A 26,210-nucleotide genomic window follows, 5' to 3' on the forward strand; every position below is an offset into this window, starting at 1 on the left:
TACCGACCAGACCATCGCAGCTCCTTGGATGAGTTCCATACCTTGATTATTTCAATTTATTTTAATATATTTTCTTTTTTTTTTGGATTTTCTTCACACTTAAAATGTCTCACCTCGTTGACCACGCAATTATTTCGTAAGAAAGATACAAAGAAATGCTCCCAGAATTTCATAAAAATCGAATGACGAGAAAGTAATTTCGGTCTATTGCTTTCATAAATACTATATTTATGTAGATCTCTACTACGTAATAGTAGTAGTGGTATTAGTAGGATTATTATTAGAAATTTAGCTAATTAATTAATTATAAGTATTATTAATTAATTACGAGTATTATTATTTAATTAAAGTATAAAGAACAACGGTAATGTAAATTTGGAGAAAGTTTTAGAAATAATCCCCCCCCCCTTGATAAAATCCTGCGTACGCTACTGGTCCAGTTAGTTAGTATTCGAACACAACAACCAAAGAAAAACGGCGTTAGATCGAAAAATTGAGGTGCCAATACAGGCAGCAGGTTATGTTTTACCATTTAATCCAAAGAATAACTGGTTCCACAGTTTTCAAAATTCCAAAAATTAAGTTTAATGTGAATGGCCAAACAACATATATTTTATGACTAAAATTTCTCTCTCTTACTTTTAAATCTTATTCTTGCGGTATCTAAAATTTAATAAAAAAATATAATAACTGTGCATTTCAGAACACAACAGTAGTGCTGCATATTCACACTTCTGATTGGTAGAGTGGAAAAGTCTCCTCAAAGATATAAGAACAGCAATAATAATACGTTTGTAATCAATTAGTTTATGAAATTTTAATTATTATTATTATTTAATAATTATTGTTATTATTTATATTATTCAAATTTCTTGCGACGCTCATGAGAACAATTATGAGTGAACCCCGCCGAAAATGTTTGCTGCCTACGGCTATGACTTCATCATGCCATTATCATCTTGGCGATTAGCCAAAAGTAGCAGAAAAACGAAGTAAAATAAATCAAATCATTTAATTAATCAATCAGGATCGTCGCACAACTGTTCTTCGTGGCGTAAGAGTAAAATTATCTTACCGCCCTTGTTATGAAAACGCTGAATACTGCAAGTGACTCAGACTCGCTACGTTCGTGAACGCCCAAGACAATTAAGTGCCGTTGTGTATATTCAGCCGAATTTGACACCCATAGCTTTACCAAGACACTACAACTCAGCGGGGTCAACGAGAAAAAAAGGAAAACGAAAGTGTCATTGTGTGTGTGCAGAGACGTGTTGTTTCCCGTGCTTCTTCGAGACACGATAACTCCGGCTGTAGGCGACGGAATTCATGGGACTTACTCAGGCCCGTAGCCAGGCAGGGGCCAGAGGGGGCTCACCCTCCCCTGGCACTAATTTGTTTGAGGTGAAGAGTGAAAATGTAGACACAATATATTAATTTGTTCACAACTTCGTTCGTTCATCTTGTTTTTCAGCAGAAGTCTAAGCAGCGACAAGTGTTTAGAAGATTCTCTAGACTTTAGAAAGTTATTTCATATGAAGCCTCCTTTATCTGTACCTTCCCTGCCCCCTGTTGCAGCCTCTCGTTTGACAGAAATCTGTGACTTTGACGTCATTATCCACATTCCTTCCGCATCTGTGTCAAATGTCAACAGATCCCAAGTTTTATTCCTTTGGCCGGGGGGTGGAATGTACGGCAGGCACTGTGATTGAAGTGAATATTGTACATTTTAACTTAAATATCTATATCATCAAAAATAGTATGGAGTGTGTATTAAGAGATGGTGTCAGTAGCATTCAAGAGATGTTTCAGAAGATATACAGGGTGGCTCAATAAGTCACTTAACACCCTCAGTACAAGGCCACTGCAGCGCGCAACATGGAAATGGTGATGACCAATCGTTATCAGGCCAAGGGGGAATCACATTGACGCCACCCACACGGTCGGCGGCCATCTTGATGTCCGCCATCTTGAATTCAACTTCAGAATTTTAAATGAGAAGGGGGTCGTGCGACATATCAAAATGAGCTAGAATTTCACGAGAAATGCAATGGTGAAGGTTTTGTCGACGTATCTTTAACCAGTAAAACGTTATGACTGAATTCTTGTACCAATTTGCTCCTTTTCGAGGTGTTAGAAAAATGCCTTAAAATTTGTTTAGCGCTTCGGTAATGCATCGAGATCATAGTGACGTCTATGGAGAGACGTTCGCATGCCATTGCACATTATTTTAATCGGATACATCCATGAAGAGCTGTGCATGAAGAGCTGTGCATTATGAATGGTTGTCGCGAACAATTTACAGTGTGACGCTTCCATTGAATTAAAAGTCCTTCACAGTGACAAGGCTAATGTTTATGTTCATAAGGAAGTTTATAAACGGAATATGTGACCCTTGTCATCTGATAACTAACTTTGGACAAAAACTGGTTCATAACGTTCCCATAAGTGTTCTGGTGTTCTTCCCTATTGAAAAAACTCTGTAAAAAGTACCTTCTTCCCAGTGGCGTCGCGTGCGGTTCACATACGGGTGTTCACAATATTTTTTTATACTGAATGGAGATTTACTCCTCTCCCTTGTAACTTCATCTTCAATTGAAAAAGTAAGAATAACAGTTCAACTTATTTTCAACTATTTCCCACAAAAATCACGCTATATTTGAAGTAATACATTTCCTTATTCAATTAACACCCTTTTAATTATGCAATTTACAATTAGTAATGGCTAGTGCAAACTAATTAGTATAACATGCAATCTCAGGTATGTACAATGCAAGACTACCATACTTCGCAATCTACTTTCTATTACACCGACCATATGTTAACCAACAACATTCATTCAGCATCGTTAGCGGGACAGAGGGGAGGACGCGTCCAATCCAGAAAAGAAATATTTTGTATGTAAGATATTTGGGAATTATACAGAATGACCTCGCCCCGCCCACAATAACTCGGTTGGGATGCTTATGATCAATGTGACATTGCATATGTTCCTTCTTCCCTCGTGTTTCGTATTTTCCCTCCTAGCATCATTTTGCCATGGTTCAGAGAGATTGATTTTTGACCATTTAATGCAAGGGTTCTCAAATTTCTTTGCTTCACGGCGCCCTTAGCGTTTCAAGATTTTTCCGTGGCGCCAAGAATGTAGCCCTCTCTAACACTTGCATCAGTCAGTTACTTGTAAGATTGCATGCCTTAAGTTAAAAATTAAACACGTATTTCAAATTCAGAAACATTTCATATGTAAAAATGTACTAAATAAGCACATATTTGAAACATCCATAGCACTGACTAACAATTCAGTGAAACTATTGGAACATTTCGCAGCGCCCCTGCGCCCCTCAGGATGCCGCGGCACACTCTTATTAACATATTTACCCGTCGTTGCCTTCTAATCGAGGGATCCTCGGTTCGATACCCGTGGAGGAACTTAGTTATTCGAATCCCACTTAAAACTGTAGGTCCAGTCCCGATTAGTCTTACTGAGCATAAATTGGACTTAAAACACCAAAAAAATCAATCAAACATATTTACCATCCTTGATCTTATGCATTGCACGAAACTAATCGTTCCAGAGGCAGTCTTTTTGTATAGCTATGTGCAAATGGTAACAAACGCCCAGAAGGTGTCCTTTGCCCATCCATGCTTCGAGTGAATTGTTCAATTACAAGAACTGTCCGATGAAAAAAGAATAACAATTGTCTTTTAGATATATTAAAATATTTTTTAAATGTATCTATTACAAACAAGACTACTTACTGATTTGTCCGAATAAGTGGCTAAAGAACACACTCTAAATATGCACTTTCAATTATACATTTGCACATGAACTCCCTCCTGAAGGATAACCGGCCGAAGCCTATAATTGAGCTCTAGATATTACACAGAAAAAAATAAAATTCTCGCTGTGGGTCGAGTAATTGAACGCCACACACCGACGCACAATGCACTTAATAATGATATCAAGAGAAACTAAATTCTACATTATGCTGGCACTTACCTTTATAGAGGATACAGTTCCTTTAGTAATTTCTGTTGCAACCACTGTGGTGAATTTTACTTGTGTTCTACCTCTTGTACAATGTAGAGGTCCGGCTGGTGAGGGCCCATCCTTTTTACTTCAGTTCGTTCTGCTTCGCTCATTCGCGAAAATGGAGTTTCTTTCAAACTCTTAACAGTATTCATAGTGTACAAAACACAACACTACACACACACACACACACACACGGCACAACACACACACACACACGCACGCACGTCTGAAAGCCAATGCACATAAGGTCACCCAACCGCTTGCCAATAGATATCGCGCTCTCCAACAGTCGACACCACTCTAATCGCGTTTTGCCGGTTGCCGCCAAAGAGCATAGGCTTTTTTATTGCCCCGCAAAAGGAAGGGAACTTGACCTTTCCAAAATTAACGTGTCCCTTGCAGGTCTCCCACAGCAACAGTGTTGCCAACAACTGAAACGCAGAAGTTGCTAAATCTTCAACATGCGCTAAAAGTTGCTGAATCAAATTTACTGGTGAAAAATGCAAAATATATTTTTAAAAAGTGCTGTAAAGAACAACTTACATCAGGTTTATTCCAACCAATAAATTAAATTTCAATGTTTGTGCGTTTATATGTACATTAAAAAAATACTTAATTTCAAATGAGAATTTATGCATATTTCATTTTAACTTTCTAACTTCAAAGAAGAAAATATTATGTGTAGCAAAAATGCATCTCTAGTATTCTGAAAGTTATATTTTGTTCTTCACAATAAGCATATTCCAATAACGTAGAGAATAGTAAAAATAATTTACTAACATCAATTAAATTTTTTTACGGTAACAGCTATTTAGGCCTAGGACTCCATACTATTCTGAGTATAGTTACCAGAAAAATGCGCGTTCAATTGATGTAAATGTAGTCGGCACTTTCCTTTGCAATTTAATTCGGTGAGAGTTCTTCTTTTTTTTTTGCATTAAAAACGTCGATTACTAAACAAAAGTTGCACAGTCTGAATGGCCCTTAGCCGCACATGCGCAAATCATATAAACCTTGAAAGATATGTAACTCTGCAGACTAGTTTCTAAAGAAAAGTCGCTCGTCACTATTCCGTGAACTTTAGAGCCCACTGGAATTTAAAATCCGCCAGGTTTAGCGACTTCACACTAAAGTTTGCAACTATGTAGTGCAGACCGTCTCGAGTCCCCCTAGGCATGCCTTGTATATGCTGCACTCTGGTGCCGAATGCAAGAAGTATTGCCGCTTGAATCCGGGCTCCCAGCACCATATGTTCGCACAGCCCAGTGAACACTTCCGCGGTATAGTGGCCAACAGCCCGTTAGCTGCCAGTTCACAAAACACAACACAGCAATTGTGTTCATCGCAACCGTGCAACACAGGAGTCAGTGTTACCAACTATCTAAAAAAGTTATCAGACGTGAAAGACGTCAACTCCGAGTAAATTGTGTGTATATTTTCGAACATCAAAAAAGTATTTTTTTCAATTAAATATGTGTGTGTGTGTGTGTGTGTGTGCATTTAATATGTACGTAATTTAAAACATATACATGAGTGTTCACGTGCTCATGCGAACATTATCACGCGACGCGCCTGCTTCTTCCATAAGCAAGGATGAAAAAAACTGTTTATTTAACAAATCCAAGTAGCCCTAAGCATTTAAGATTCCGTTGATGGAAAATTGACTAACCAATCGTGTTCCACACAGCACGCCACACCATTAACTTACCAATACTAACCATTCAGCTTTGATCTGTCGAAAATGGGTTATCAGATAAAAATCATCGAATATTCTGTTTATGAACTTCCTTATGAACATAAACATTAGCCTTGTCACTGTGAAGGACTTTTAATTCAATGGAAGCGTCACACTGTAAATTGTTCGCGACAACCATTCATAATGCACAGCTCTTCATGGATGTATCCGATTAAAATAATGTGCAATGGCATGCGAACGTCTCTCCATAGACGTCACTTTGATCTCGATGCATTACCGAAGCGCTAAACAAATTTTAAGGCATTTTTCTAACACCTCGAAAAGGAGCAAATTGGTACAAGAATTCAGTCATAACTTTTTTACTGGTTAAAGATACGTCGACAAAACCTTCACCATTGCATTTCTCGTGAAATTCTAGCCCATTTTGATATGTCGCACGACCCCCTTCTCATTTAAAATTCTGAAGTTGAATTCAAGATGGCGGACATCAAGATGGCCGCCGACCGTGTGGGTGGCGTCAATGTGGTTCCCCCTTGGCCTGATAACGATTGGTCATCGCCAATTTCAAATTCCATGCCGCAGTGGCCTTGTACTGAGGGTGTTAAGTGACTTATTGAGCCACCCTGTAGAAAAAGAAACTATAGTATTTGTATGATATTTCTAAATTTTATATTTGAAATTAATTTAATGACCACCGACACGCATAATTTACCTTAATTTAATACTATTACACTTTTGAAAAATTGACTTGGTTTACGAAGCCCCCCCCCCCTGACAACCCGTGAGCCCCCCCTGGAGGTCAGTTTTAGCTACGGGCCTGAGTCAGGTTCATAATGTCGTGTCCCATGTAATGATGAACCTTAAAGTGCCGAGTTTTATAAAAAAAATCTTGCGCGAAAAAAAAATACAGAACACAGCGTTTAACTTTCGCGCCGCAGTTTCCTAACTGTACAACGTTGCACTCCTGCTATTGGCTGGTCGCCAAGTACACGGTCTCCGTAGCTCCGCCCATATCGCTTCCAAAACTGTGCGTCGTTTAACACGTATCAGTTCCTCTTCCGAAATTGCTTACATTTCTCCTGATATTTTCTTTCAATTCTTCTAATGAAAGGCCGTGTCCGAAAGGTGCAAGACCGTACTTGAAGCGAGCATCCTCCGAGTATGGTCTTCTCAAGTCGTGTACTGGAAGTCTTTCGAATTGCACTTCGACAGAAGCGCCAAATAAGATCAGTACTCGTTGTTTTCCTCGCGTTTTAAACACTTATTTTTCACCATAGAAATCACATAGCATTTTCAAATGTTCGTACACATAGATTTCCACACATTAGAAGAACTATAACCAACAACTTGCTGGCCCATAACGCTGGCTTTCTACCTCCGTGATTTTAAACAAATGAACAACGAGTGCGGAAACCACGTGACCTAGTTACCAACCATCTGCACTGCGAACTGTGCACTTCTGTACTTCTGTTCTTGGTGCTTTCGAAGTGTACTAGATGACGTCACTTCCACCAATATCATACTTCAAGTCTGTACTTTGTACCTTTCGGACAGAGCCTATGGTTTCAGGTTTAAAAGCTTGGGTAGCTCGTCACGCAGACGTAATGAAAATGTCTGTTTGTTGTGCAAGGCGCCGGAGGGATGTTTCATCTTACTTCAGCGTCGTCTATAGTTTCTCCTCATTAAGCACACTCCGTTTTGTTCTGTGTGAAACAGGAACATCTGGGAATTCTGCTGCAAAACGTATTATGACTTTCTTACAAGAATTCGTAATCACGTAAGAGTCGTGCATTAAAAGGCATTTTTTTTTTCAATTGTACGCACAGCGTGACATTATTAGACTGCAGAAAAACACCAGTAATACGTAAAATAAAACAAAACATTCTTAAACACTTCACAAACACGCAGTGCCGGCGATTAGAGGGGGCGAAGGGTGGGCTACCCCGCACTATGCTAAATCTTATCTATAAAAGAAAATATACTGTCTTTGCACCCACAGTTTGGTACCTTACCACCCCGGTTTTGGAACCTAATCGCCGCCACTGCAAACACTTACAAACTGGACACCAGCTATCTGGATACTGAAGCACTGACACGTCCATTGGCAAGTCACCGTACAGCTATGAGTCTAAATGCCGGCAGACGCCCTCCCACTGGCCGGCGTGTTAGCAGCCGCTTTACAGAAGACTCGGCCCTGAAAGGCACTGTATTACCAGTGGCGTCTCGTACCTTCGGGCTTCCGGGGCTTAGCCCCTAAAGAAAAACGGACGTATTCACGCAATTATCAATCACCATAACTCATAACTATCACACAGTCTTTTAAAAGGCGATTTTTACCCACGTAAATTCATCGTCTGTTGGAATGGATACGACAGCGCTCCTAGTGGCATTGATGTCAATTATCGTTTTCCGGGGCACGTCGCAAAGGAAGGCGTGGCCTACACCCACCTACGCTACAGTGAAGGTCACATGCTAGCAGAGAGAGGAGGGGAGAGTGCAATGGACTTGAGTGCTGATTCGGGGCTACTTCCGTTGCGTCGCGTTCGATCTCGCGTGATGTTCTGTAGTGTTTTGGTGGCTTTCATTTGCTATGTTTGAGCGAGTTTGGCAGGGCTGATGTTCGAACACAAATTGATGAAGGACATAGGCTGTCAATTACAAGACACAATGAATTTGTCCGGAAAAATAGGCATATATTAAATAGAATTATCGATTGCTTAAAATTCTGTGGTCGACATGAACTTGCTCTACGAGGACATAATGAAAGAGAACAATCCTTAAACAGAGGCATCTTCCCAGATTTATTATCCCTTCATAGAAGAGGGAAAACTAAAGAGGGAACTTCGTGTTCTTTATTGTAGTGAAGAGTTGAAAAACATAAACTCTATCAGTAGATTGCATTCATTTTTTTATTTAGAGGGTACCTTTTCAGAAACAGTAAAAATGACAAACATAGTTTTAATAACTCCAGTGGCAACAGCTGAATCTGAACGATGTTTCAGCACATGAAGCGTATTAAAACCTGCTTAAGAAATGCAATGGGACAAGACAGACCAAATGCCTTGGCACTTGCTTACAATAGAGATAGAATACATTTCAAACATAGAGGGCTTCAACGAAAAAATAATAACAAAATTTGCTGAGCAGAAGAACAGGAGTCAACGTTCGTAGAAAGGTATGTTTCACAACAATACCTGTTTCTTTTGTAATCATGTGAATTGTCATTATATTTTAAATTCTTTAAAAAAATAAGTCCAGTTTTGTAGTTTAGAAGATAAATACCCGTTTTTTTGTAATTCATGTAATTTGTCATTACATTTTAAATTATTTAAAAAATAAGCCCCGGCCAAATTTGAAGCCACGAGACGCCACTGTGTATTACTATTAATGACAATAGATTTTGTGAAATTTGTTTGCAAAAAAAATCCATCAGAACGTAACTCTTAAATACAACTTGCAATTACTTTTCAAGGATCACTAACGTTAACTGGGTTACTCTTTAACCCTAGAATGCATACGTGGGTTATACTGTACCCCAAGGATGACGTCATTGCTCCGCGCTTGCGTAGTTTGGCCGCTAGGGGGCGCATGCTCTATGACTTTTCATTATAGTACTAGCTCTCTCTGTGAACATACGCGCAAATTTCTCTTGCTGTCCAGTCACGTGATATACGGCGTTTGGGGTACCAGAAACCGCACGTATACTGTTAAACTGTAGTTTTTTTTAAACAAAGTGGAATCATCGATATTGTTTTTTTTTTAAGAATGCGGCGCAGCATTCATATTGGATTCTGAACTTTGCGATGTATTGATGAGGGACACCCAAAGTGACGATTCCGGGCCCTTAGACGAGGATTTCGTGTTGGAAGAAACACACCAAGACCATAGGCGCCGACTCCATGGGGCTTGGGGGGGGGGGGTCGAGCCCCCCCAATGTTAATGATGTGGGGGCAGAGCCCCTCAAATAATTTTGCTTAAGAGGATCTAATTTATTATTTTGCTTCTCTTGTAAAGTTTACTCTGAATTGTGCCACATGAACTTAACTTTAAATACACATTTGAAATGTTCTAGACCATCAACTTTGGGGGGCGACACCGCTAAACCATCAACTTGGGGGGGGGGGCTACGACCAGAGACAGCAAAACACATGATTTATTACTATATACTAAGTATGTAATTATGAGTATTGTTAATATTTTTACTAAAAAGAGTTTCAAAATAACGAGGTGATATGTACCAGTATGTTGTTTAGTGAATTCTGAACAATTTGAGGTCGTAAACACGACTTTCAGGCAATATTGATATGTACGATGTTTAGTTATCCTCGAAATCTCTTCCTCTAGTCCAAAGAATAAGGGGAAAATAATTCTAAAGTCTTTGAGTTTATTTAACACTTGCTTGCAGTAAAGTACGCAAGGAAAGCTTATGAAAAGTCTGTACTGCGAAAGCGGGAACGGCTATGATCAAAGGCATTATTGCTAAAGCACAGCGTGCTATGTGTTTATTTTTTATTGCAAAATTAAATTTAAAAAGTAAAATATTGTAGCAAGAACAAAAAAGTAAAAACTAATTATCCTGCAATTTGTGTTAGCATTTATGTAAATATTTAAATAAAACTGTTAAATATTGTAAATATTCGCTATTTTTATGGGTACGTCAACACTAAGGTTATTTGCTTCCGTCACATGTCCTTTCTTTACAAGTCTCTTGCGGACATTAAAACACACCCATGCCCTCGCCGGGACTCGAACCCGGCACCTCCGGATCATAGCGACTTGACCCGACCACCCAACACGTTCGGCTACCGAGGCCGGCATAAAACTGTTATGTTGTCCTCTTAATGTAAATACATAGCCTACTTTTAAATAAATATGTTAATTATTATCTAAAAAAAATGAACAGACACAGAAGACAAAGAGAGTTTGAAACATTTTCTAAACGTTTCTCATGTTACATTTCATTTGCATGAGGAATATATAGCTGCTTAAGAACTGCTGTACGAAGATGTAATTTTTATTTTTAAAAAAGGGAGGGAGTGAGTCATTCATTCATTTATTTCAGTGATCAGAGCCTCCCCCCCCAATAATTTTGATAAGTCGGCGCCCCTGACCAAGACACATCAAGTGATAGTGATGGCTCGGACAGTAATGTCGATGATCAGCGGGTCACCTCTCAGTGGAAGAAGCAGGTGAAAGGTCGCAACAGAGACCTGCGGAGCACTGAAAAGCTGACAAGTAATGATAGGACTCCTGCAAGGAATATTGTCAAATTTACTGCTGGGAACAAGCTTGCTGCAGAATATTGCAAATCCATTCTGGATGCATGGGCACTGCTTTTTTCCGACGATATAATTCAGAAAATTACCGTGCACACAAACGAAGAAATCGCTCGGCAATCGACAAAAGTATAAAGCAGAGAACCACGGGCGCCGACTTGTCAAAATTATTGGGGGGGCTCTGATCACTGAAATAAATTAATGAATGACTCACTCCCTTCCTTTTTAAAGTTTTGGCCTCAGTGTTCGGAATCTCGTAAAAGTCCATGAATTCCTCAAAAATATCAAAATTTTCTTTCACAGTTCGAATGCAAAATGTCACTTGTTCACTGATGGATATGTCACAAGAGTAGTATAATTGATGATACTATTGGCGCGATAAAGTATGAACCCCCCTCAGGCAAATTTGGCTACACTTAAAACAAGCTCAACATGCCCATATGAGTTTTTTGCTCAAGTGTGGAACCCTGTCTAATCCAAGATTTTTGTAAAAATGCCCTCGGGAATTTCCTGTGAAAGTATGACCCCCCTCAGATTGATTTGCCTACACTTATAAAAGGCACTTCTGTGAGATTGTTGTCCATAAATTTGTTAAAAATATGCCCCTCTTGATATTTTTTTTTTGGCTACACTTAAAACTAGGCCAAACGTATTAACACACACACACACACACACACACACACACACACACACACACACACACACCCACACAAAGCACATTGTTGAACCCAACTGATATTTTTTTATTAAGTATAGAGTTTTGATTTGAACCCCAAGAAATTTTATATAAATACCAAAGCCAAAAATATTCACACACATACACACACACACACACTAAATATACAAAGCACACTGCTGAACCCAACTGATATTTTTTTATTAAGCATAGAATTTTGATTTGAATCCCAAGAAATTTTATATAATAAACCAATAATAAAAATGCCAAATCAAAAACATTGTAATCAATGCAAAAAGAATATATCCAGCCCTAATTGGGCTAAGCATCAAAAGAATTGTAATCCAGACAAATGCAGAACTCCCACAAAAATATGCCCTAAATGCCATAGAAAATATAGCATGGAATATTTCACATATAAACATAAAGGTACTTGTTCTGCACAGTCATCAACATTGCCCCCACAACCATCTACATCTGGTTTGAAAAGGAAGCATGAAACACCTGTTAATGCTAGAGCACCAAAGCAGCCACGCTATGAACCCATCCATAGCAGTTTTAACGGCCAATTAAGGGATCACCGTTTTGTATCAGAGCCAAGATGTGACATTAAGAATTTTTTGAACAGTATAAATCCAGATGTGCAGGCAATTCTAAATGCACAAAATGGCTCTTATAAGCTGTCCCTCAAATTGTTTACACAATATAAGAAGCCAAATGGCACAAAATTTACACAGCCCCACATAACAGAAACTGTCCAGGTATATTCAAATGCAAATTCAGACAAAATAATAAGCAGTTTGATAGATCAATTGAATATTAAACACTCTGAATTTGCTGCAAAAGAGTCTGGATGGAGCCTATGCGGATCTTCACACAAGTTATATATTAATATTTCTGAATTCAACCCATTACAAGGATCTACATATTTGCCTTTACCTGCCAATATTAAAAACAAAAGAGCCGTGGTTAACATAGAAAATAATGATGAGAAATGCTTTTTGTGGTGTATTTTAGCTGCTTTGTATCCAGTTTCAAGGGATCCTGAGAGAATAAGTTATTATAAACAACATGAAAATGATTTTGATGAAGCAATGGAGGGTTTAGAATATCCAATGTCTGTTCAGAATATTGATAAATTTGAAAAAAAGGCCCGGGATATTAATGGTAAACAATTATCTATTAATGTTTTTATTTGTTCTACTGGCCGTGGCAATTGCTTGATAGCACCTCTCAGAATCAGTACATTTGATGATGATTCTGCTGTTCCGATTGATCTGCTCTTAATTGAAGGGGATGATACACGCCATTATACTCTGATACATAATCTTGAAGCTTTAGTCAGAACACAACTAGACAAAACTCATAGAATATTCAAGTTGTGCAGAAGATGTTTGTCTGTATTTGATGGTCAAAAAATGGTGAATGGGGTTCGGGAAGAGAATGCAGAAATTGCTAAAAACAAGTTAATTGAGCATCTGAAATACTGTGGCAACCATAAACCTGTTCATATGGTGATGCCTAATCCAAGTGAAAATGCCAAATTCAAAAAATCTGAAGCCTTGTTGGAACACCCAGCATATATAGTCTGTGATTTTGAATCAAACCTCAAACCCCTTGCATTATGTAGCCCAGATCCTGATGAATCTTCAATTACACCATACCAGTTACATGAACCTTCTAGTTTTTGTTATGTGATTGTACAGGATGGTGTTGTTAGTAAAGAAGATTTATACATGGGAGCAGATGCCATCAAAGAATTTGCAGATAGAATAGAAAATGAGTGCCGTTGCATAGCATCTAATGTCTTATTAAAATCAAAACCCATGTTGCCTTTAACAGAGGAACAGATTGAAGATTTCAACAATGCAGAAAAATGCCCGGTATGTGATTCTGAATTTTCAGATGCAAATATCAAGGTTCATCACCATTCCCATACAGATGGTAAATTCTTAATGCCCCTTTGTAATAGCTGTAATATTAAGATCCAGAGACCAAAATTTGTCCCTATATTTTGCCATGGAGCATCCAATTATGATTTCCATAATTTGATCAGGTACGAGGGGTTTGACAAGCAGAATTTAAATATTTTAGCTGAAAATAATGAAAAATATATTGCCATTAGCAAAATAATTAAAGTTAATGGTGTTCCTATTCACTTAAGATTTCTTGATTCATACAGAATTCTGTCTGCTAGCCTGGCTACACTGGCCACTCAATTATCTGATGATCAATTCAAAATCACATGTGCTTTGTTTCCAAATCAGGACCTGAAATTAATTAGGCGGAAGGGTGTATATCCATATGATTATGTTACAGATTTTTCTAAATTTGATGAGTGTTCTCTGCCACCACAACAAGAGTTTTACAGCAAAATCAGAGGATCTGGAATCACTGATGAAGATTATCACCATGCCCAGTTGATGTGGAACAATTTAAAATGCCAGACATTTGGTGATTATCACAAGGCTTATTTAAAACTTGATGTGACCCTCTTAGCTGATATACTGCAGGCATTCAGAAAATCTTCCATGCAAAATTATAAGCTGGATCCAATGTATTTTTACAGTGCTCCGGGCCTAGCATGGTCTGCAATGTTTTTAAACACTAAAATGCAATTGGATCTGATCCAGGATCAAGACATGTATCCGTTTATGGAACAATGTATAAGAGGAGGCATGGTGCAATGTTCTCAGAGATATGCCAGAGCAAATAACAAATATATTCCTGATTATGATCCAGCACTGCCATCAAATTATATACTGTATGTAGATGCCAATAGCCTCTACGGTTATGCTATGATGAAAAAACTGCCATATGCAGGGCTTGAGTGGGTTGAAGATTTCAATATTGAAGATCTTAAGGATTTTGATGACAGTAACTATGGCCTGTTCTTAGAGGTTGATCTGACTATTCCAGATAATTTACACAACACATTTTCTGATCTGCCCCCAATTCCTGAGGTTAAGTGTTCACCTGGCTCTAAACAGAAGAAATTGATGATGACTCTAGAGCCGAAACAGGATTATGTCATATATTACAAAAACCTCCAGTTCCTGATGAAACATGGTGTTCAAGTGACCAAAATTGGAAAAGTTTTCAGGTTCAGGCACTCAAGATGGTTGAAGCCATATATTGATACAAACACAGAGCTTCGAACATCTGCATTGAGCCAATTTGATAAAACTTTGTTTAAATTGATGGTCAATTCAGTGTATGGCAAAACAATTGAAAATGTCAGAAAACATATTGATGTTAAAATAATTACTGACCCCAGCCGGAGCAAAAAATTGATTGCAAAGCCCAACTTCAATTACAGAAGAATTTATGATGAGAATATGGCACTTTTCAACATGAAAAAAAACAAAGATTAAGTTTGATAAGCCTATTTATGTAGGGGCTGTGATATTGGAATTGGCCAAATTACACATGTTAAAATTGTATTATGATGTGTTGAAGCCTTTTTATAAGGATCGTGTAAAACTGATGTACATGGACACAGATAGTTTTGTTCTTGATATTCAAACAGAAGATGTTCATCAAGATATAACACAGCCTGAATTGTTTAAATATTTTGATACCAATGAACATTCAAAAATTAAACACCACAACAAAAAGGTGCCTGGCAAGTTAAAAGATGAGACACTTGGTGATGTTATTGTGGCATTTGCTGGGTTAAGAGCCAAGATGTACAGCTTTGAAACATGTAGTGGCGCTATTGCCAAAAAGGGCAAGGGCATTGGAAGAGTGACTGTGGACAAAGAGCTTGAATTTGAAGATTACAAAAATTGCCTCAAATCATGTAGCACAATCAGAACATCAGAATCCAGAATTCAGAGTGTGGATCACTTGTTGACTAGCAATATTGTAAGAAAAGTGGCTCTGGATCCACATGATGATAAGAGATGCATTTTATCATGTGGCATACATACTCTACCATGGGGTCATTGTGATTTGAAAAGTGTTAATCAATGACCAATTACAGAGCATGATTTGAAATAAATAAACATGCCTATGAACTTATTTGGGTTCAAAAAACAGGCTATTATGGACCTGCCAACACCACAACCCTCTTCTGATATGATATCTAAACTAAGTGCTTTGTTAATTATTCATCTGAACAGCATACTTACAGATGTTGATGATGAAACAGGTAAAACATTGTACATATTTAACAATAATTTAAATCATTACCAATTACCTGTAGGTGGTCAATTGCAATTTATTACAACCCCTGAGGGTAATGTCAAGATTTCAGTAGGGAGAAATATTTATAGAATTAAGCACTCAAACATGATTTCTGGCACTGTATATACTGTTTCTGCTGGTGACTGCTTATATATTGAGGTCCCTGGATCCTATGACAAGCTAATACCTTTTTTTATAGAATTAAGAATTAGATATTCAATAATAAATAACCACTAAAGCAAAATGCCTAATGATATATTTGGCCATACAAGGCATGAAGATCACAGTGATGAGATTCTGATGCTTGATGTAAGAGTCAAGAAATTAAGAAGTGATTTACAAGCTTTACAAACCACACTGAATGCCAGTCTTCAACTAGAAATTACAAATTTGCAATCACAATGCATGGACCCTCTTCTTAAAATTGATTCTGAACTCAAATTGCTGCTTCAAAAATATACTGACTTGGCCACATTAGATAATTTTCAAAGTTTAGAAGAAGCTGTAGCAGCTCTTCAAGCCAAATTTAAGACCCAGGCCACCAACTCTGAGCAATTGAAACAGCAATTGGAAGAGCAGATAAATAATGTCCAGACACAGCTCCAAACAATTGTCAAAAGCATAAAATCACAAGAAGATTTTGATCTAGTGATTTCCACTCTAAAGGAACAGATTCAATCACTCCAGATACCTAATCTGGACCCCTTGAACAATGCCATAGCCGAGGTTAAAGAAAAAATTGAGACACTTGAAAATTTTATGAACAACTTGCCATCTTCTGATGCTTTGAGTGCAATAACTCGGAGTGTTGCCAACATTAAGCTGCAACTTGAAACATATCAAGATTTTGGAAAAATTCAAAGTACCATAACCCATCTTGAGGGTACAATAGCAGCAGTGCAAAGTGATTTGACAAATGTACAAGAATCTCTAGAATCCCGCCTGCCTGGTATTGTAGACACACTTGTCAGTGTCCAGCAACAGATCACAAAGCTTGAAAACCTCAACACTGAATCTGAGCTATCTCATTTTCATCACTTGATCGATGATATCCAAACAAAACTTGAAATTTTACAACAATCAACACCCACTCAGGCAGATATAGCCCTGCTCCAAAATGCTATGCAAAATGTGGCTGATGCTTCTGAATTAAATAATGTGAAATTGGCACTTGAATCTTTGCAAAATACTGTAACAAATCTGCCTACTTCACAGGAACTTAAAAATATTAAGAGAGCTGTGAATCGCATATTGAAATCAGAAGATATCAAGAATATCCAGACAGAGATCAAACAACTTACTCAGACAGTGGCCACTCTACCAACCAATCAACATATTAATGAACTACATGCCCTGTTTGAGGATATCAGAAGACAGGTCCATGATCTTACTGCTCAAAATTCAAAATTGGCAGTTATTGAAAATTTGCAACAAATTGTAGCTAATATCAAGCAACAGCTAGGGACCATGGAATCCAATCAAGCAAATGCTCTGTCTGTTTTTGCCACCCAGCTTCAGGAACTTTTCTAACGATGGAAGCGGCCGCGGCGCCCACCCAGCGTCGAATAACATGGGTACCTGGGGAAAACCCTGGGGGGTAAAGGCGGTCAGGGGCGTGATGCTGATCACATCACCCCCACTCACGACCGGATCAAGCAAGTGTGGGGCGTTACCCCCACACCCCCTATACGCCTTCATGGCGTAGTGCTATGCACAGGGGAGCACTTTACCTTTTTTTTTCAAGAGATTGTGCAACAATACAAGAAACTTGTTGTGGACATAAAAATCAAGCCAGGCCATGATGATGTTGTTGGGACCATCAATGAGCACCTTGAATCTGTAACAAGCAGATTGCTTACAGCAGAAAAAAAAATAACAGGCATAATCGAGAATCCTAAACATACAGTAATTCTTGAATTGTACAGCATCCCCAACAAAGAATATGATTCACCATTTACACCAGGTGGCAAAATATATATGCTGTCCCCTGCACAATTTTATTACCAGGTTTTTGTTGGGGGCACACTGAGACCAATCAAGATCAAATATTGGCTTCAACCACAGGCACACCACTACCCCATCTTATCAATAACAAATGCTGACAACAAACCAAAAATCACCAGTGTAGAGTTAGAGGATTTTACAGATCCCAATACATTAGAAACATCTTTTGCTGAAGATGATGGCTCTCTGGAATTTCATATACAAATAGGAGACAAATTATATTTAGAAAATCCTGTAGTATCAGCTGCTGAACACCCCATAGTTGCAATATTCTTGTTTTCATATTATGTCTAGACAAATTATTGTTGATGAATTACACAGACAAGCCAGACATAATTATAAGAGACTGTCAGTGGTCACAAAAGGCATAGATGATTTATGGCAGTGTGACTTGGTTGAGATGGCAAGTGGACAGCTGAAAAACTTAGACAAAATCAACAAGGGCTACAAGTATCTACTCACTGTCATAGATACATTTTCAAAATTTGCCTGGGCTGTGCCACTCAAATCCAAGACTGGAAAATGTGTTACAGAAGCCTTCAGGACAATCATCAGAGTGGAAGATCACCGCGCTATTTGCAAACAGATAATGGCAAAGAATTTTATAATTCTGTGTTCCAACAATTTATTAAAAGCCAGTCAATACAACATTATTCGAGTTACAGTGATCTCAAAGCCTCAATTGTAGAGAGATTCAACAAAACCCTAAAAAATCTTATGTATAAACAATTTACACTTCAAGGTAATTATAAATGGCTTAATATTCTTCCAGAACTTCTACATAAATATAACAACTCGGTCCATTCCACAATCAACATGAAACCCTCTGAAGTAACTTCATCTGATGAGCAAAAATTGATCAGGACTGTTTATTATCCTAGATACCAGCCAACAACAAGAAAAGCCAAATACAAGGTGGGTGATCAAGTAAGAATCAGCAAATATAAGCACTTATTCAAAAGAGGCTTTACAAGAAACTGGAGCACTGAATTATTTACAGTGGTTCAAGTTAAACCTGGGACCCTTAACACATATATAATAAAAGATCACCGAGGAGAAATTCTCAAAGGCAGATTCTATGAAGAAGAACTCAACAAAACTAAACAGCCTGACACATATCTCATAGAAAAAATCATCCGCAGAAAAGGCAACAAGTTATTTGTCAAATGGCTAGGACTTCCAGAACACAGCTGGATCGATGCAGACAAAGTGATAATATGAGCACCTGGGATGTTATAAAAAGGCTGCCAGAACCTGAACAGCAGATTAAGAGAAATGGCAAGTTGCTGCCTGATAATATTAGATGTCTTATTGTTGGGCCATCAGCTTGTGGTAAAACTACACTAATGATTGATAATTTTTTATTGGCACCCAACTGGTTAGACTGGAAAAACAGGCACTTGTATGTTTTCTCTAAGAGCTTGGAACAATTAAAATATCAGCAGCTGATGAAGCTATATGATGGACTGGATATTGCCACTTTTGAATCAGATGTTAAGCCACTTCATGAATGTCTCGATAATTCTGTTGTTGTGTTTGATGACATTATACTGGATAATCAAAACAAGGTTAGAAATTTCTTTACACAGGGCCGACACAAAAACATTGATTGCTTCTACCTGGCACAGTGTTTTTCTAAAATACCGAAGCAGCTGATCCGAGACAACAGCAATTTTATATGTGTGTTTCATCAAGATCATACCAACCTCAAACACATACATGATGAATATGTAGATGGGGACTTGAGCTACAATGATTTTTCTAAGATTTGCAGTAGGTGCTGGAACCAGGACAGTTATGGGTTTGTCACAATTGATATGACAAGAAAACCCAATAGTGGCAAATACAGAAATAAAATCAACAATTTTCTAGACATTGAAACATATATAAATAACCATGAAAAGGCCAATCATTGATGATCTTAAATTAAGAGATTATCTTGTAAAAAGATTTAAGGGATGGAAATCAGAGAACCGAGGAATTTATGAACAACACAAACAAACAGAACAGCCTATTATTGATGCTATTAGTGAATTAGGTAAAAATATCAAAACTGTTACAGAGCAAAATCAAAATTTGATCACAGAGCTTGTACCTGTAGCTGCAAGGAACATATTAGATTATCCAATCACCCCACTTTCCAGTATTCATACACCTAGTCCTGTTGCTCCTCGAAGAATTGAAGCTACTCTGGATCCTATTGAATTGGGTCTTCTTGCTCAAAAATATTTAAGCACACCTAAAGACAACAAAGATGAGGTCTTTGGCTTATATGCTGACACAGAGCGTGATGGTAGCATCATACATAGAATTGGCAATTTCAGAGTAACATTTATGGGAGATGATCTTATTGTATATTCAGAATCTCATCTTGGAGAAAAGGGTGGTTTTGTTAAATATCCCGGCACACCTGGGTTGTGGGAACTGATGACTAGGAAGAGACCTGGCAGCTATACAGATCAAGATTATGAGCACTACAAAGAAATATTAATAAAATCAGATGCTCTATACCAGAACAATGATCCCACACAAAAAAGAGTCAAGTCTAGCAGTGGAGCAAAATATAACAACTTAATCAAGCCCATATGGTCACAGATCAAGACTGGCAGTGGAATCAAACAATACAACACCCTGCCTAAAGAATTTGTGTGGGTTGATGATGTCAGGAAACTTGTAGATAGGTTATTGGTGATAGCTGGGGAGGAAAATGCTGGCAACCACAATTTTTACAATGAAAAGGTTGGAATTATGGACATGATAAGCACAAAATTGTCTAATTTTATAGTGAATGACACTAAGGGGATTGGATATCTTATAAAAATTATTAATACTCTACCACCTAAATTTTGGAATATTTCTGAGGGTCGGGGGTTGGTTAATGACATTATAAACAAGCTGCCATTTGAACTACATATTCCAGGCTATCAGTATTGTGGTCCCGGTACAAAATTGGACCATAGATTAAACAGAGGTGATCCTGGTGTTAATCCCCTAGATGCTGCTTGTAGAGACCATGACATAGCATACAACACACATTCTGATCTTGACAAGAGACATGTTGCAGACAAGAAATTAGAAGAGGCTGCATTTGGTAGATTTGTAAGCAAAGATGCTTCTTTGAGTGAAAGAATAGCAGCATTGGGGACCACCATAGCTATGAACACCAAACAAAAACTGGGGTGGGGGCTGTGAATATGTATATATTAAACCTAGAAAGAAGGCCAAGGGTGTTATGTATCAAATACCTTATGCAGGTCTTAAATCTCTTAAAACTATTGATAGTCTTTTAACCAAAAAGCAGCGCAAGAAAAAAAGCTCTTGTATTGCCAAGGGCCATGGTATGAAATTATTACTTAGTACCCCCCAATTAAAAAAAATACAGCAATCCAGGAAAAAATTGCATACAGGGGGTTTCATATTTACTATCCCTGCCATCTTAGCAGCACTTGGGGCTGTTGGGAGCTTGGCTGGGGGATCAGCTGCCATAGCAAAAACAGTAATAGATGCCAAGAAAAATAGGGCAGAATTAGATGAATTGAAGCGCCATAACCTGGCCATGGAGAAACAAGGCAAAGGTGTTAAGAGAGCCATAAATAAGTTTAAAAAAAACAAGAGCCCCTTACAAACCAAGATATTGAAGCTTTAATCAAGCCACTGGGCATCAAAAATTTTAGAGGTGTGTACATGTCTGATTCTTTGCCAGAGCAACCACTCAACAAAGAGTGTGGCATTGTTAATTTGGATAAGTACAAAAATCAGGGCACTCACTGGATTTGTTATCTTAAATATTTAAACAATGAGGCATTTGTGTTTGATTCATTTGGAGGTGTTCCACCTGAAAATTTAGTAAAATATCTAAAATCAGCTAATCTTTATTACAATAATGCCCGTGTTCAAAACTTCAAAGATGTTAATTGTGGACATTTGTGTTTATCTGTTCTCAGATATATGTCTCAAATAAATAAACCATCAATTGAAAATTTTCAAAAGGCCTTGTGGTATTTAAAACATCATGGGGGTATTCCATCTCACCAGCCAAAATTCAATATTGAAACTCAAATTACATGATGATATAGTGTATCCCAAAACAATAGCTCTCAGAGCATTTTATGGCATGTACTTGATCCCTAATATTACACACCACAACAACAAAATTGCAGTAGGGGATCAAAAAATTGTCATCACTCCAGGGCAAGATAATCTGTCCACTCTAAATGCTCAATTACCCAGAGGTATAGTATTAACTCAAAATTCTGTCACTCACAGAGTAGAGATTGTATCTGCTACAGAAACAGTGGATCTGGGTACTATAGGAGAGCTGTTAGGCTTTGAGAACAACACAAAACTTGAACCAGCCATCAAACACACTGCTATTAATATACCTAAATTCTTAGCCATAGAGACTCTGAATATTCACTGTAATGTGGCCGAGGGTATGATCACCAAATCAAATGGCATAGGCACTCACAAACAAACTGGCATCATTGCAACATTTAAACCTAATTCTGAATTTATGGAGCCAATCATCTACACTCCATCCCCAACATTATATTTTCCTGTGTGCCATAATAGAATAGATAACATTGAATTGATGGTCACTAATGAAAAAGAAGAATTAGTTGATTTTGCTGGAGCCACAACAACTGCTATCATAGAGATTAATATTTAAATAAAAATACATACAAAAAAAAATGGAAAATATTGAGAGTTATGAGCTACAATCATTCCCCCCAAACAGGAGGACATTTGCAAATTTAAATCAACCCAACACAGAAATTGAGGTTGATCTTGATGTAGGGGATGGCTTTATACACCCCCACAGAGCAGATCTATACATCAAATTTGATGTTGTAAAGCTCGATGGAACAGATTATCCGGCAAATTCAAATATAAGATTGGTAGATAATTTTGTGCCGCATCTGTTCTCTGAAATTGAGATCAGAAAGCATGGTGTTGTTATAAACAGAGTGGATTATCCCGGCATTACCTCCACAGCTTTGGCCACACTAAAATTATCCACAACCGAGGCTTCTTACTACAAAATAGGTGGATTTGAGGCTGGTGATAAAATTATATCCAAAAGCCACACAGTGCTGTTCGCAATGCGTCTGTTGCCAGGATTCTTCTCAGATTACAAAGATATTATGTGGAAGGGTGGTTTAAGAATCACATTTAGAAGAGCTGCCAATGATAATAATGCTTTGATGAGGTACAGTACATTAAACTCTACAGGGGAAGCTCTGCCTAATACCCTACCTGATGAAGGCAATTGCATTATTCAGACTATGGAGCTAAGAATCCCAGTTGTTGAATATGAAGCCAGTTATGCTCTTAAATACAAAGCAGATATAATAAAAAATCCACAAGTACCTTTACAATTTTATACATATCAATGTGTACAGAAGCCTGCCGCTGGTACTTATTATGAGTTTGATGCTACAAATTCATTCTCCAGTATACAATATGACATGCCGGATTTTGTGGTGGTACTGTTTCAGACTGGAAGACACAATAATCAGGAAAAAAATTCAAGTAGATTTGATAACTGCAACATCAAGAACATATATCTTAAAAATGGCAGAAATGAGGTATTTCCTAGAGAAAATTATAATTTAGACATGTCCAAGGATGATTTTCTTAAATTATATGAAGCATTTACGGCATACAAAAGGGTCACTACTGGCAATACTGACATGTATTACACACCAGATGAATTCAAAGCACAGAGACCCATGTTTGTCATCAACACTTCAAAAAGAAAACAAGTTGTGGTTAATGACAGAACAAACATTAAAATTATCTGTGAATTCCACAATACACTCCCTGATGACACTATATGTAGTGTTATTCTCATAGGTGAAAAATCATGTGTTTATGATGTAAGAAATGAAAGAGTCACAGAGCAATTCTAGAAGAATTACATTGTCTTAGTACTAGATATATGAGATGAGGCTGGTGTCCAATTGAACTTAAACCAGAAGTAAATATGTGTGGGTGTGGGTGGGTGTGGGTGTGGGTGGGTGTGGGTGTGTGTGTGTGTGTGTGTGTGTGTGAGGGGGGCTTACTTTTAAGTGTAGCCAAAAAAAAATATCAAGAGGGGCATATTTTTAACAAATTTATGGACAACAATCTCACAGAAGTGCCTTTTATAAGTGTAGGCAAATCAATCTGAGGGGGGGTCATACTTTCACAGGAAATTCCCGAGGGCATTTTTACAAAAATCTTGGATTAGACAGGGTTCCACACTTGAGCAAAAAACTCATATGGGCATGTTGAGCTTGTTTTAAGTGTAGCCAAATCTGCCTGAGGGGGGTTCATACTTTATCGCGCCAATAGTATCATCAATTATACTACTCACAAGTTTCGTCAACCATAATAGCAAAATATTCCCGACTTTTAATATCTGCTACCACGGAGCGCAAAACAGATATCAAAAATCTCGATCTGAATGTCATGTGAGAGCCATTTGTAGCCCGAACGTCCCATTCACTCCCCTAGCTCATGCACATCGTCTTTTGAAACTCTTTTTAGTAAAAAATGTTAACAATACTCATAATTATATACTTAGAATATAGTAATTAGTCATGTGTTTTGCTGTCTCTGGTCATAGACCCCCCCCCCCCCAAAGTTGATGGTCTAGAACATTTCAAATGTGTATTTAAAGTTACGTTCATGTGGCACAATTCAGAGTAAACTTTACAAGAGAAGCAAAATAATACATTAGATTCTCTTAAGCAAAATTATTTGGGGTGGGGGGGGGGGTTCCTCTGTCCGCACATCGATAACATTGGGAGGGCTCAAGCTCCCCCAAGCCCCATGGAGTCTGCGCCTATGCAGAGAACAGATTCATAGGGCAAACAAAGGAACTAAAGAAACTACTTCAAAGAAAAGATGTGCCATCTGTCCTAGAAGTACCTTAGAGTGTAAAATGTGCAAGAAACCAATGTATCCAGACCTCCGTGCCATTATGTGTATTGACTGCGACAGTTTGAACAATAACGAACATTGCTGAATATTCAGATAAGTTATCATTTTGTACTTAATTTATTGTTGTTAAAAAATATTGAAATTCCTTTTAAGTACATTTTATGTCGAAATAACATATGGGGTTTCCTGAACCCCACGTATACGTTTGTGATCGTAATTTTAGCGTATACATTCTAAGGTTAAAATGAGTGACTGTAAGTCGGTTATTTTTAAAAATTAACTCTCTGAACACTGTACCTTACTCGTATGTGTTAACTTACCGACCTCTGGGTGGCCTTTACACGAGTTGTGGAAGTGGGTCGACCAATGGCGTTATCTTTCTTGCATATGAGTCACATATTAGAACACTGCAATTTATCGTGACATCATTCTGCCTACAGAAGATTGCCAACTAAAGGGAAGTCGGCGTAAGCAGGTCGGAAGATAGATACGCCATAATATTCCGCTAGTGTTGCCACGCGAAGGGAAATGTTCTGTCCAAAAATTTCCCTCTTCGACCTTAAAATTTAGTTTCACAAACAATACATTTAAAAAGATCCCTTATTGAGGGTTTATTCAGATATTCCGATCTAGAAGGGTGCACGAACGATTTTAGGGAGTTCGAAGGCTAATTTAGCTTCGAATTAGGGACTTGTGACACTTTTGTGGGTGTGTGTCACATACATTGGGTATGTTAATTGGGGGTGGATAAATCTTGTACGTAATTAATTTCCTTTTTATTAGACATTATATTTAAAAATTTACTTTACCTTGAGTTTTTGCTATTATTTAAACTTATAACTTGAAAGTTCTTCCACTTCTTATTACAATTAATCAGCTGATTGCAGATAGAAACGAAATACGATATTTCAGGCGCTTATACTACTCTGAAAAAAAGAATAACTATAGCAACCGTGAGTCAGAAACAAGCACTTGCGCAATGCTTGATGTCTAATTTCTCTGTTTCTTGTATAATTTTAGTCTTCAATCGTTGGTACAAGAGTTTTAAACATCTCCACTTTGTAACTGGCACAGCCTTTTACATAACAAATCCCCCCACCTCAACTTTCATCGGCTTGAAATTGCATCATCTTTTGTAAGAGTATGATATTGTTTATTAACAGCGATAAAATCACTCCACACTGAATTTCTAAGTGAATAGATTAGGGGGCAATTGTCCACCTTGCGCATGCCTATGTATATAAGTAGGGAGCGGAAGTTGATGACCTAAAAAAAATAGGCATATGACCTATAGAATGTACTAAAAAATGGGAAAAAATGACGTAAAAATGCAAAAAATGACCATTAAATTTGTTAGTTTCAGGTTAAAAATTGAAATGAAAAGGAAATTAAACAAAATGCAATCTTGCTTTA

The 26,210-nt window shown here is 37.8% G+C and overlaps 1 protein-coding gene across 5 annotated transcripts in view; it reads right to left on the bottom strand.

Moving 5' to 3' along the window:
- LOC145978034 (uncharacterized) overlaps positions 1–26,210 on the bottom strand; it is a 63,014-nt gene that overhangs the window by 14,433 nt on the left and 22,371 nt on the right. Inside the window, exon 1 of one of the 5 annotated variants that reach the window (XM_083110425.1) lies at positions 25,118–25,244. The exons of the other annotated variants lie outside the window; for them this stretch is intronic. The gene's annotated coding sequence lies outside the window, so the exon portion shown is untranslated. Of the gene's footprint in view, positions 1–25,117; positions 25,245–26,210 lie in introns of those variants that run through there. 5 annotated transcript variants of the gene reach the window in all.

This window comes from Lepisma saccharinum, chromosome 24 (assembly GCF_977018435.1).
Source record: "Lepisma saccharinum chromosome 24, izLepSacc3.1, whole genome shotgun sequence".
Classification (NCBI taxonomy): Eukaryota; Metazoa; Arthropoda; class Insecta; order Zygentoma; family Lepismatidae; genus Lepisma; species Lepisma saccharinum.